The sequence below is a fragment of the Cygnus atratus genome, chromosome 3 (assembly GCF_013377495.2).
Source record: "Cygnus atratus isolate AKBS03 ecotype Queensland, Australia chromosome 3, CAtr_DNAZoo_HiC_assembly, whole genome shotgun sequence".
In the NCBI taxonomy this organism is placed as follows: domain Eukaryota; kingdom Metazoa; phylum Chordata; class Aves; order Anseriformes; family Anatidae; genus Cygnus; species Cygnus atratus.
The window spans coordinates 16,141,177-16,153,462 of record NC_066364.1 but is presented as its reverse complement, the minus strand read 5'-3'; the positions used below and the strand labels follow the sequence as shown (position 1 = coordinate 16,153,462).

Here is a 12,286-nt window from a genome sequence, read left to right as displayed (position 1 = left end):
AAAGATGCTATTTCTGGATCTATAATTTCATCATCTTAAAAGCAGAAGGATTAGCATTTGCTTCATTACAGAGTTTGGGTATGTTAATAGAAGTTTATAAACTTGACAGTGTTTCTTAAGTGCTCGTGTTTCTTTAGTTGTGGGTGTGGACTTGGTCTCCTAATTATAGTACTCTTCTAGGAGGGGCAGAAGAAGTGAATCACTGTTTTAGGGCTTTATGTTTTTTGTCCCACCGTCTAAGGAGGAGTGAAATTCCTCTGTATTCTGAGCATTGCATGAGGTCACTCTACTGAAGTTCTTGCGAAGGAAGGGTTTGTACCATGGGTTTGGTATTGCTAATTTGATTTGGTGACAGCCATGCATTCATTCCCTAAATTGACATTACCATTCTGAAATTAATCTATTAAATGAGCATGCTGGTAAGTTTCAGCTAATTTCTATGCTGAAGGTGGTTTTTAAAATAAAATGATCTGCTGACCGTTGTTTGTGAGTAAACCACATAGAAAAAGTAAATTGCCTGTCACTGATGCACATACACACTACCTACACTTGCAGAAGTATTTTTTAAAGAATGATAACTCTAAATAAAAAATGCAAGTATAAGCGAAAGCATACATACAGGATCTTTTGTCTTCATCCTTTTATTCCTTCTTGTTTTTCACTTTTGTTCTCTTCTTGATAGAATTCTTAATGCTCTGTTATGAACAGCTTTGAATGTCTTGAAAGAAACGCTACCCTCTTGACCAGATTTTTTTGCAAGAAACTTGCTCTCTTCTGCATCTACTGAAATACATAACCTCTCAGCTTTAGTTTTGAGAATGTAGATGGAGCAAATATGGCTATAAATTTCTCAGATTTTCATCCTGTCCAACAGATGACTAAAATATTTTCTATTTGGAAAAGAGTAATAAGTAAAGACGTTGAGTGGGAAGGAGAAGATCTTGAAAGACTTATACAATGCAGGCTTTGTATTTTTGTACGGCATCATTACAGTGGGTAAGCATTACAGTATGTGAGCGCTATACTTCAGTTTTTAGTATGATTTTTAAAAGATTATAATTCAGTGACCCATGAGCTGCTATTAAAATACACAGATATACTTTTTCCACCAGTGCCGCCTTTGTGTCCGAGTACACCCACGAGGTGTAAGTCAAACAACAGATAAGCTCGTGCAATTAAGTTTGTTAAATAGGAGGTGATTTTTTTTTAAGTAGAAAATTTGTCATGTTCTCTGAAAGCTGGTATGATCAATGCTGTTATATTCATGTACCAACCTTAATGTAAGTACCTGCACGATGTTATTTATGGAGGTTTCTATAATCCCTTTGTGATGCTGTTTTCAAACATGTAGCTGTTGCAGCTGCGTTAGAATTATTTTCGAACAGCTCCTGATTTCCAGTAAAGGAACGGAGAACAGAACTTTGTTCACGTATAAATCCATCAGGCACTCATACTTAAGAAATCTGTGGAATTCTGGTTGTGTTGTGTTGGTTGGTTGGTTTGGTTTGGTTTGTTTGTTTGTTTGTTTGCTTACCCTCTCTAAAAGGTACGCAGAGTGACAACAAGGACGATCAAATATCCGGACAGGTTTCCTACAAGAAACAATTAAACATATCTATTTATCTTTCGAGCTAAAGAAGAGTTGGCTAAGAGGAAGCTGTGATGATAGTTTACTTTGTTTAGGAGGCAAATGTTCGATGTCTGTTCCAGTACAAGAATTGGGAGGTGTCAGATGAAGCTTACTAGCCTGTTGGTTTGGAATCCGACAGCAGGAAATAATTCGTGTGTCTTGTGGGCAGTTGGTGGAACTTCTTGCCATCGGTTGGTCTGAGTGTTAAGAGGGGTCAGGTAATGACTGGACAGAGGCCACACACAAAAAAAAAAACAACAAAGGCATATGGAACTAAAAAGTGCAGAGATCTCACTGCTGTCTCAGCCACAAACTGTGCGAAGCTGCAGAAATATTTGGGAAAGTGTCATTGTGGCTTGCTTCGTTCTTAAATTCCTCCCCACTCATCTCTCTTGCTTGCTGCTGGATGCAAGGCTAAAAAGATCTTTTGGGCTCAATGAGGTACAGCTGATTTTGTTGTTCTGGGATTTCAGTTACGGTTTCAGTTCATGGGTTTTGTGTTCTGGGGAGACTTTTTTAAGATGGTAAAACTTCATTTTTCATTAACTCGGTATCTCACCAACTCTTCTTCTACGTTATAGTTCAAGCCTTTAAGTTTGGTGAACTTAATGCTCGTCTTTAAAGTTTCAGATTGAGAAATCTGGGTTCAGTTTTATTCAACTAAAAATACGTTGAGGAATGATTAAATGGTAGAAGTACGCAAAATCCTTTTTTAAAAGGGATATTGCTAACCTATGGCAAAGAACCCTAAGCAAGGAAAACTTTAGCTTTCTTGAGGAAAAGCTTTGCTTTTTGAAACAAGCTTTTGCATGCATTTATTTTGTGATGACGTTCGTTTTGGTGGAGTAACTAAAGGAATTGCTTGTTTAAATACAATGCTTGGAATATAAGATTTCTTATTGATGAGTAGGATCGACAGTCCCCATGCTAGGAGGAAGGGAACACTTGCAAGAAGTCTGGCCTAGAAGTGTGCTAAAAGGAGAAATGTGAAAAGCCAAGTAAGAGTGAATACTGGGTCGTGTGGGAGACAGCAAGTTAGGGATTTTTGCACTTTACCAGTGATAGTTCTAAACAGCCTTTGGTTCTTTTTCTTTTTGGCCCTAAATACAAGCACAGGTCTTGGATTCGTGAATATATTAAGTTAATACTGTTGTCTTTTCATGTCTTTAAATTCATAGAATATCCTGAGTTGGAAGGGACCCACAAGGATCAAGTCCACCTCCATGCCAGACCACCCGAAAATCAGACCCTATGTCTGAGAGCATTGTCCAAACACTTCTTGAACTCTGTCAGGCTCAGTGCTGTGACCACTGCCCTGGGGAACCTGTCCCAGTGCCCAAGCATGACTAAGGTTTTAAGGTTAAACGTACAGAATTTAGGAATTACTGGAATGAATTTGCTTTTAGCTGAGGCCGATGTCTAAGTGGGTGAGGGTGTAGTCACTAATCATTTAATCTCCTATCTGTTTCTACCAGATAGCGTCGCAGTTTAATATGTGGAAGGTAATGAGCTGCTCAGTATATCTTTTTCCTTTTCTTCATCTAACGTGGGAGCTAGGGCTTGCTTTGGTGCACACCACGTCGAGCCAGCACGGTTGCAGAACGTGGGCTTCTTTTTCTCCTCCCGATGCCCGTCATGTGGCCGCTCCGTTTAGGCTGGGCTGGGAGAAATGGAGCGCTGCTGCTCCCTGACAGCTGGGAAACTGGGACAAAGAGACTTGCCCGAAGCAACAGGGTGGGTTTGTGGTACTGTCATGAGTAAACCTGAAGATTTCCTAAATACTGTAAGGTTGTCACCTTATTTAATTCTTTTTTCTTTTCTATGCTGCCTTTTCGAAAGGGGTCCTGTATGGCTTTATAATCTGATCCTGGCTGATGCCCACATCTCCGAGTCATCGTGCATTTTAGGGGAAAGCGCTGCCCCTGGGATTGTCTCACAGCCCAGGTTTTGGTGGGCTGTGCATTTGTATTTTAGTTTGGGTCTGACTCAGACTGCTAGTTGCTGACTAAATCGATGAATTGACTCAGGAATACAGGTCAAAGCGTTGGTTCGGTTTTCTGCCAGAGCATTCAGACTGCAATGCCAACAGCTTTCTGCTTCCCTGGGAAGTGATCTACCAAGCTTGCTTGTAGCTGGGTATTCCTCTATTTATTGAGGTCCTTTCGTAAAATCACATTTGGTCTGGTGTGTAAGGTTTGTGAAGATCTCTCTTCTGTCTAAAATTTGAATGAGCCTAATTGCCCTGCGACTTTCTTGTTTTAGTGGTAACTCTATAAAGAATTCAAATGAACACAGCAGCCAGTCGTTCTTGTTTATTTTAAAAAATCTTCTAAGAGGTATAAAATTCCAGCCATACAAATTCTGCTAATCACTAATGCTGCTTTTGCTTTCCAAAACAAGCAGCAATTCCTGCTTTGGTCTGCCAGGGTTTTGTGATACCTTGTAATCTCTAGTTGGTTGGCGGTGTCTTTCTTTTCTTTTCTTTTCTTTTTTCTTTTCTTTTCTTTTCTTTTCTTTTCTTTTCTTTTCTTTTCTTTTCTTTTCTTTTCTTTCTTTCTTTCTTTCTTTCTTTCTTTCTTTCTTTTCTTTCTTTCTTTTCTTTCTTTCTTTTCTTTCTTTCTTTTCTTTCTTTCTTTTCTTTCTTTCTTTTCTTTCTTTCTTTTCTTTCTTTCTTTTCTTTCTTTCTTTTCTTTCTTTCTTTTCTTTCTTTCTTTTCTTTCTTTCTTTTCTTTCTTTCTTTTCTTTCTTTCTTTTCTTTCTTTCTTTTCTTTCTTTCTTTTCTTTCTTTCTTTTCTTTCTTTCTTTTCTTTCTTTCTTTTCTTTCTTTCTTTTCTTTCTTTCTTTTCTTTCTTTCTTTTCTTTCTTTCTTTTCTTTCTTTCTTTTCTTTCTTTCTTTTCTTTCTTTCTTTTCTTTCTTTCTTTTCTTTCTTTCTTTTCTTTCTTTCTTTTCTTTCTTTCTTTTCTTTCTTTCTTTTCTTTCTTTCTTTTCTTTCTTTCTTTTCTTTCTTTCTTTTCTTTCTTTCTTTTCTTTCTTTCTTTTCTTTCTTTCTTTTCTTTCTTTCTTTTCTTTCTTTCTTTTCTTTCTTTCTTTTCTTTCTTTCTTTTCTTTCTTTCTTTTCTTTCTTTCTTTTCTTTCTTTCTTTTCTTTCTTTCTTTTCTTTCTTTCTTTTCTTTCTTTCTTTTCTTTCTTTCTTTTCTTTCTTTCTTTTCTTTCTTTCTTTTCTTTCTTTCTTTTCTTTCTTTCTTTTCTTTCTTTCTTTTCTTTCTTTCTTTTCTTTCTTTCTTTCCTTTCTTTCTTTCCTTTCTTTCTTTCTTTCCTTTCTTTCTTTCTTTCGCATTTTAGCAGGTGCATGTAGTACTTGTTCAGGATAAAAAAAAATAGTGCAGAATGAAAAGAAGTAAGGGTGAGGCTTTTATTTAAAAAAAAAAAAAAAAGCTGAGGAGGAAGTTCACTGCTGAAAGGGTTATTGTAATCAAGTTTATCATGGGAGCTTGCTGTTGTGTAACAGAAACTCTAGCTTGTCCATACCTGTCTTAAAGCATTACTTAATGAAGAAAGAAAACAAACCTACCAAAATATTTATGAAATTCAATAAAATTTGTTCCCAAACTCCTTCATTTCAATACATTATGACAGATCAGCTCCTCGTTGGATTGCTTTCTCCATTTATAGAAAGACTACATTTTTTAGAGAAGTGGTATTTGTCGTTCAGAGGTAACTTGAGCATGAAGTGGGTAACGCTCAAGCACGTGTCTCTGTTGGTTTAATAATATTGAAACTCATTTATTCAAAAACCACTTTAGCCAGGAAATGTCTAATGAATATGATGTATTCCTCTGAAAGTAGCGTATTAAAAAGCCTGCCATACATACAAATATATATATGTTTTCCAGAAAAGGAGTGCATTTGTACTGAATGCTCAGTTAGCTTTTTCTTTTGCGTGTGGGTTGCTGGCTCATCCACATGCCATCTTGTATTCCTTGATAAAAACTGTTTTAACGCAGTGCAGCAAAATACCCTCCTAGCACACCTAGATTTTTTTTTCTCTCAAAGATGCATAAACATTGTTTAAAGAGTCATTGTCTAAAATGAATCTTCTCCATACAAAGATCCTTCTCACTTCCTCTGCATCAATGTTCATGAGTAATCTGGGATCTTAAGATGTAGTAGCTGTTTCAGATGAGATCTTGAAGGACAGTTATCAAAGGAGAGCAACAGAGAGAGTGCCAGTGTTACCTGTATGATTTTCAAGTGTTATCTTGGTTTCCTTTTTTTTTTTTCTCTGCCCATGTGTTGCCAAGCAGATAACTTGGGCAACATGTTTGTCTGTCTCAACAATGGAGAGGTTGATTCCATTACTCTGTCTTAGCCTTACAGTTATCCTCTCTGCTCCATGGCAGCCTCGTGAAGCAGCAATTTCTGTTGACCAAGCAACAAGCGTGTGCTTGGTCTTTTCTAGTGGAAGAACTCTAAGGAGCTACCTGTCTCTCAGCAGGTATTTGAGTGGGGTTGTAGCAGTTTCACCTGCCTTTGTTCGTCCTTGTCACTTGGTTCCCTTTAATAATTCCAGGCACACCCTTTGCTGTTACATCAGCATCTGTATATGATTCATGGATATCAGTGTTTGAAGAAATGTCTGCTCCTTTAGTCCACATAAAAACGGGGGTACCGAGGCAGATTCGGCGCTCATCGACCCTGCTTACCTGTTTCTGGTGGTGGCTGGGAAGGGATGGAAGAGCAGCGTGCAGTGGTTCTCCCCATCATGCTTTCACATATGCTTGCACCTCATGAGGCTGGATGGTTTTTTCTGCCCAGCAGTGGTATCAGTGCTCACAATGCCCATCCTTTACATCGTGTATTTCTCTTGTGTATACCCTATACTCTGGAAAATAATTCATGCAAACTTCGTGTTAAGACTGCACAGAATCTAACTGCAGCAGAGCTGACTGCCTTAGTTTTGACAGCTAACCTAGCTGGGAAAAAAATGTGTATTAGTGAGAGGGTTGCTTATTTGGGAAGGTTTTTATTGATAATGATGCACAGTGTTTAATTGTCCTTAATTTTTGTGTGTGAGAGTTATTGCAGTAGTTTCCTGATGTTGGAGGTAGGATGGTGGTCGCTGAGAGGCAGATAGAAGTTAGGCAAGGGGAGGGGGGAAGAGATTTTAAAAATAGACATTGGTAGCATTTGTTTATTAATGCACGTTTGCATGGGAGGGAACCAGACTGATAGAATTGTGGGAGCGCACCACATTGTTGAGGGCAATACCCAAGTCATGGGAGAAGAAATTATTCAGTAATCAAGGAGTTTGGGCTTTCCAGTCACATTGTGGATCTAGTACGTAACGATTGGGTCATGAGGTCATTTTATTCACTATTAAGTACTAACTTGGGTGTACATTTTACAGCTGATACAGTTGTCTTTACAGTCAATTCTGTTGTGTAACCTGCGTGCACTACAGCTGGCTTCAACCCACGTCAGGCTGGTAGGATAGGCTTGTGCTGCAGACTAGCAGATAGAGCTGAGTCTGCTGAGTAGCGGAAGGAAGTACAGCGAGCCAGGCTCTGTAGGGCTGATGTGGTACCTAATCTTACCTTAGTTTTAGAGTTCCTGGCAGTGTGTTTTAATGCAGGCTCCATTCAAAGATGTTTATGTGCATTAGGGTACCCACTCGGTTTATTGCTTTTACAATAAATATCTCCTGGTTTATGGACATGCTTTGCTTTAGGCAGGAATTGAACCAACTTCTGGATTGTGATGCAAAAAAACCCTCCTCCAACACTCAAAATTTGATCAATAATGAAAAAGTGAAGTAGATTTCAGTATTGAAGGGTCGTTAGAACAAGCTCCTAGAAAAGATGTCCACTGCTGAACAGCTGAAGGTAGAGCCTCAGAGAACAGGTAGGCATGGGACGAAAGGAGTCTGGATTTGGAAATTCACAGGTAAAGGGATGACGAGAAAGGGAACTGTGCTGGGGAAAAAGTACTGGAGGAGAGTATGTAGGGGGAAAAAAAAGATAAAAGGGAGGATTTAAAGAACTCTACAATTAATTCTTTTCAGAAGGGATACAACGTAATGACAATAAACTAAACAGAACTGTGCGTATGTAAGTACTGCTGGTTTCTCCTCCCGTAGGAGAAAACGGTCTATATGGTGAGCTAAGGAGAGAGTCAGTTAGACCACACTTAAACCAAAAAGCTCTGGAGCCTGCAAATGAAGCTAGAAAGCCAGCCAGTTGTATACTGTTTTCTGCTGGTTGATCAGCAACATTCTGATACTGTCCAAACAAGTAGGAGAAGCTGCAATCTTGGCTCACCCCAAACAATTACTCGTTGCTCTGATCTGATTATCATGGTAATAGTTTGGCTCGTACGCTTCTGAAAACCAGGTGGCTCTTTTCTAGCACAGGTGAAAAATTTCATGTAATTTGGAAAGATAAAGGCAACTGATTTAAGTAGTCTAATGAGTGTATATCATAATGAAAATCTTACTCTAGACACTTCTTTACCGACTGAACAGTGTGTATTTTCTCTCCTATACGAAGTTGAGGGGAGAGGGGAAAAAAAAAGAAAAGTATTCTCAAGCAGTACTAATTTTTTGTACCACTTTCTGTAGACGACCTGATGTTAACTTATTTGTCGTGTGTGAGAACAAGATACAAAGATTTTAAAGACAAAGCTGTTAAGGAAAGTTCTCAGTAACCTCTGTACCCGATCTAGACAGGTTATGGGCTCTGTCAGCATTGTTGATCAGTCCTGAAGAAATTCCAGCTTGCGAAACACCTGAAAGGGCTATCAGGTGGCATAACTTTAAAAGGGTTTTCTGTCAGTCTTCCTGAAATTATTAAGTGCCCTCAAGGGTTTGTAACTGGGTTTTATATGCCGAGTGTTTCCCAGGTTCTCAAAACAAAGTGAGAGCTCAGTAACTCCACATGCTGATGGACAGGGGAGTTGTCCTAATATTTAGCACAGAAGCACAACTGAAAATGTGTAATGCAAAATCGTTTAATTTGCGATTGGATAAGCGAAAGTTGTACTTGGAGGACGTGTGGCATATGATCTAAGGCTGTCCCCTCTTGTCCAAGGACTCCTCCCTTGGGGTTTAATCATGAGGCAGAGTGTTTTCACTTGAAGGAGGCCCCAGCTCTGGAACTTGCTTTCCTACTGGATTTGTTGGTTGATTTTTGGCGCAACTTGTTTTATCACGTTTGTTTTTCCTGGGAGAGATGCATAGCTAGGTAGAAAGTGAGTATCTCTTAGATAAAATTTATCAGCATTTATCAATTTGGAGATCTTCAAAAGCCACCTGGACGTGGTCCTGGGCAACCCGCTGTAGGTTGGACCAGGTGACCTCCAGAGGTGCCTTCCAACATCAGCCATGCTGTGATTCTGTGACTTTTGAGGCTGCTTGACTGCAGTATTTTGCTTTTTCTTAGTATTGTACTAACACTTACTGTGCCTGTTGCATGGAATTTGGGCGTTCTGTTTGCTTTAACCCTCCCAGTAAGCGAGATTTTGCAGCATAAGAGATTTGCTGCGTGAACTCAGAGCTCTTTCAGAATGAAACAGGGTATGTGTATGGTGCCAGGTGAGAATTTTCAGGGCTAGAAACGCTCTACAGTCTCCCCAGTCCTCTACCTTCAAGTCTTTCAGCCCTTTGTTTGCTGCGATGTGTCTTGCTGAGATGTGATCTCCTCTTTGATTCAGCTTACACTTGCAGTTTACAGGTCAGGAGACGACTGCGTGCTCCTGAAGTGCAGCGTTCAATCCATCCTGCGTTGTCATGACTCAGCGCCGCGTTGTAGAAACACGATTGCTACAATCAATGCTTTTGAGCTTAGGGGGTTAAGCCCTGGAAAGTAGCAATGGATTTGGTTGGTCTTTACGGCGGATGAGTGTGTCCTTCCTAGATCTGCATGTCCCACTTGTGTTTACATCTCTTTATGAACACACATCAGCTAAGAACAGTGTTAGTCTGTTAACACCCTTTTAAATGAGCCAAATGATAGTACTCAGTGTTCGTTTTTATTTTTTTTTACATCACTTGTGTTTGCTCTTAAAAAAAAAAAAAAGGTTATCATGAAGTAAAGAGCATTTGAAAAATAACTTGGTTTGCTTCTCTAAACTGCAAACAAAAGCCTGAACTGGATTCTAAAACCTTTGAAACAAAAGTCAGTGTTGGCTGTGAGGATGAAGGGATGATTCACGAGTGCCCAGGACGGGAAAGCTGTCTCCTTAGCCTGATACAGTGAGAAAAGCTCATGTATACAGTGATAGAGGTGCCTACCTTGGACCCTCAAATTAAGAGTTACGTTCCTTAAAGTACCTCTTTGTAAAACTAGACTGCTCAGATAACTTCACTGGTGATAGTTTAATGTTTGAGAAAGGGAGTGCTTCAAATGACTGAATTCCCGGTGTCTTCATTTTCATCTGTGCTATATTATTAAGAAGCTACTAATTCAGCTGCTTTTCATCAAAGGGAAAATGCATTTCCTTTATATCTAATTAGGAATATTGCTCTCACGCTGCTTTTATTTGAATTATTTGGGACTTTTAATTTTTCTCCCGATACACTCAAGAGAAGTTACGTATGATTCAGGTTTTGTTCTAGGATTGTTTTGGTATTCAATGTAGAGCAGCTTTTTAAGAGGAATGGAAAGTAATGTGAGCTTGGTCTTCTGCAGGAGCCTGGTAATGCATGTTTTTCTTGTTTCTCAAGATTGTCACATAGAAGTCTAAGCCACTTTTTAACACTGTTTAGAAAATATAATGAACATGATACAACTTCCTAACTGTTACCCAAGTTGCATGTGTAATAGTGACAGTAGAATTATTCGTTTGCTTAAGCATGTATTAATGCAATTAAGGAAGTCTTAACTGCAGTCTGGGGGGAGATCATTTAAGAAAATTAATGGAAACGTTTGGCAATCACTCAAAAACTGTAAAATTTGAGCAATTGCTACATAGCTTATGTTAAAATAGGTGAAACCAAGTGATTGGTTGAAAAGGCGTTATCTCAGTCTTACTGTTGTCGTCAACACAATCGCTTTGTTCTCAACCTGGTCTATAAAATCAGAAGCCTGAATTCAGTATTGTTCAGGAAAGTTTTGAATCTGTGTACAAAGTGTAAACTCCTGCAGCATTCCTACTAAAGGAAAGTACCTTAAGCACAAGTTAACTTGATAGATACGATACATGATAAAGTGCTCTGCCGAGTTAGAACTGCCAAGACCAAGCAGAAAATGCATCCCTTATACATGTAAAAGGGTAAAGTAGCCTGAACAACTGGAAGCTATCACTTTAACAGGAACGTTCAAATAACCATTTAAAATATAAAGAATTAAGACACACAATACTGTGTTTAGTAGAAGAGTTAAAGTGTTAAGAAATGAGGGTCAAATCTTTCAGTTCATACTTGCGCAAACTCCACCAGGTCCTGCTGAGCTGACTGAACAAGCTTACCAAAATCTGGCTGTAAATTATATTCTCCTCTAACAGGAAAATCTCAGTAGAAATTGGGGGAGCTTTCTTCATGTAGTCAATAGTTTGGAAAATGATAAATAACTAAATGCGTAAGTATGGAAGGTGATGGAGCAAATAAACCTGGAAACCATTTCCAAACATAGAAGTCCAAGACGGTGACTAGAAGCAATCCGCATGGATTTACAAAGGGGAAATGCTGTGACCAACCTGATGACCTTTGATGACAGGTAGAAGGCTTGGTGGATGCTCTTTATCTTAAGCAAGGCTTTTGACTCAGTCCTGCACAACATCCTCATTGACAAACTGATGAAGTTAAGGGGACTGCAAAGTGGATTGAAAACTGACTGAAAGGTTGGGTACGAAGGGTTCTGGTCAGTGGCATGAAGTCCAGCTGGAGGCCAGGCACTGATGGTGTACTCCAGGCCTTGATACCGAGGCCGGTACTGTTTAAAACCTTTGTTAATGACCTAGATGATTGGTCAGATGGGACACGGTGCACCCTCCGCAAGTCTGCAGACAATGTAAAGCTGGGAAGAGTGGTTCATACACCAGGTGGGTGTGCTGCCATTCGGAGGGACCTCAACAGGCTGGAGAAATGGGCCAACAGGAACCTCCTGAAGCACAACGAAGGGAAACGTCAAGTCTTGCACCTAGGGAGGATTAACCCCAGGCACAAATACATCCAGCTGGCTGGAAAGCAACTTTTTAGAGAAGGCCCTGGGGGTCCTGGTGAACAAGATGCTGTGAAAATGAATGTGAGCCAGCGATGTACCCTTCTGGCAAAGATAACTGACAGCATTCTGCAGAGCACTGGCAGCAGGTCAAGGGATTTTATCCTTCCACGCTCCTCAGCACTGGTGAGATATGAGTGCTGGGTCTGGTTCTGGGCTCTCCAATAAAAAGGAGACATGGACGTATTGGAATAAGTCCCAAGAAGGACCTTGAAGATGATGGAATGAAGCATCTGCTGATGGGAGGCTGAGGGAACTGGGACTGTGCAGCCTGGAAAAGAACCAGATCCTTAGTGTGGTGTCTAGGGACAGGATAAGAGGCAATGGGCACAAATGAAAGCCAGGAAAATCCATTTATGCGTAAGAAAAAACATATATTGTATAGCAAAGATGGTGAACCACTGGAACAGCAGGTTTCCCACAGAGCCTTGTGGAGCTTCA

The 12,286-nt window shown here is 39.6% G+C and overlaps 1 protein-coding gene across 2 annotated transcripts in view; it reads left to right on the top strand.

Annotated features, from left to right (window-relative positions):
• TAF1B (TATA-box binding protein associated factor, RNA polymerase I subunit B) overlaps positions 1-12,286 on the top strand; it is a 51,200-nt gene that overhangs the window by 24,693 nt on the left and 14,221 nt on the right. The gene's annotated exons all lie outside the window — the stretch shown is intronic.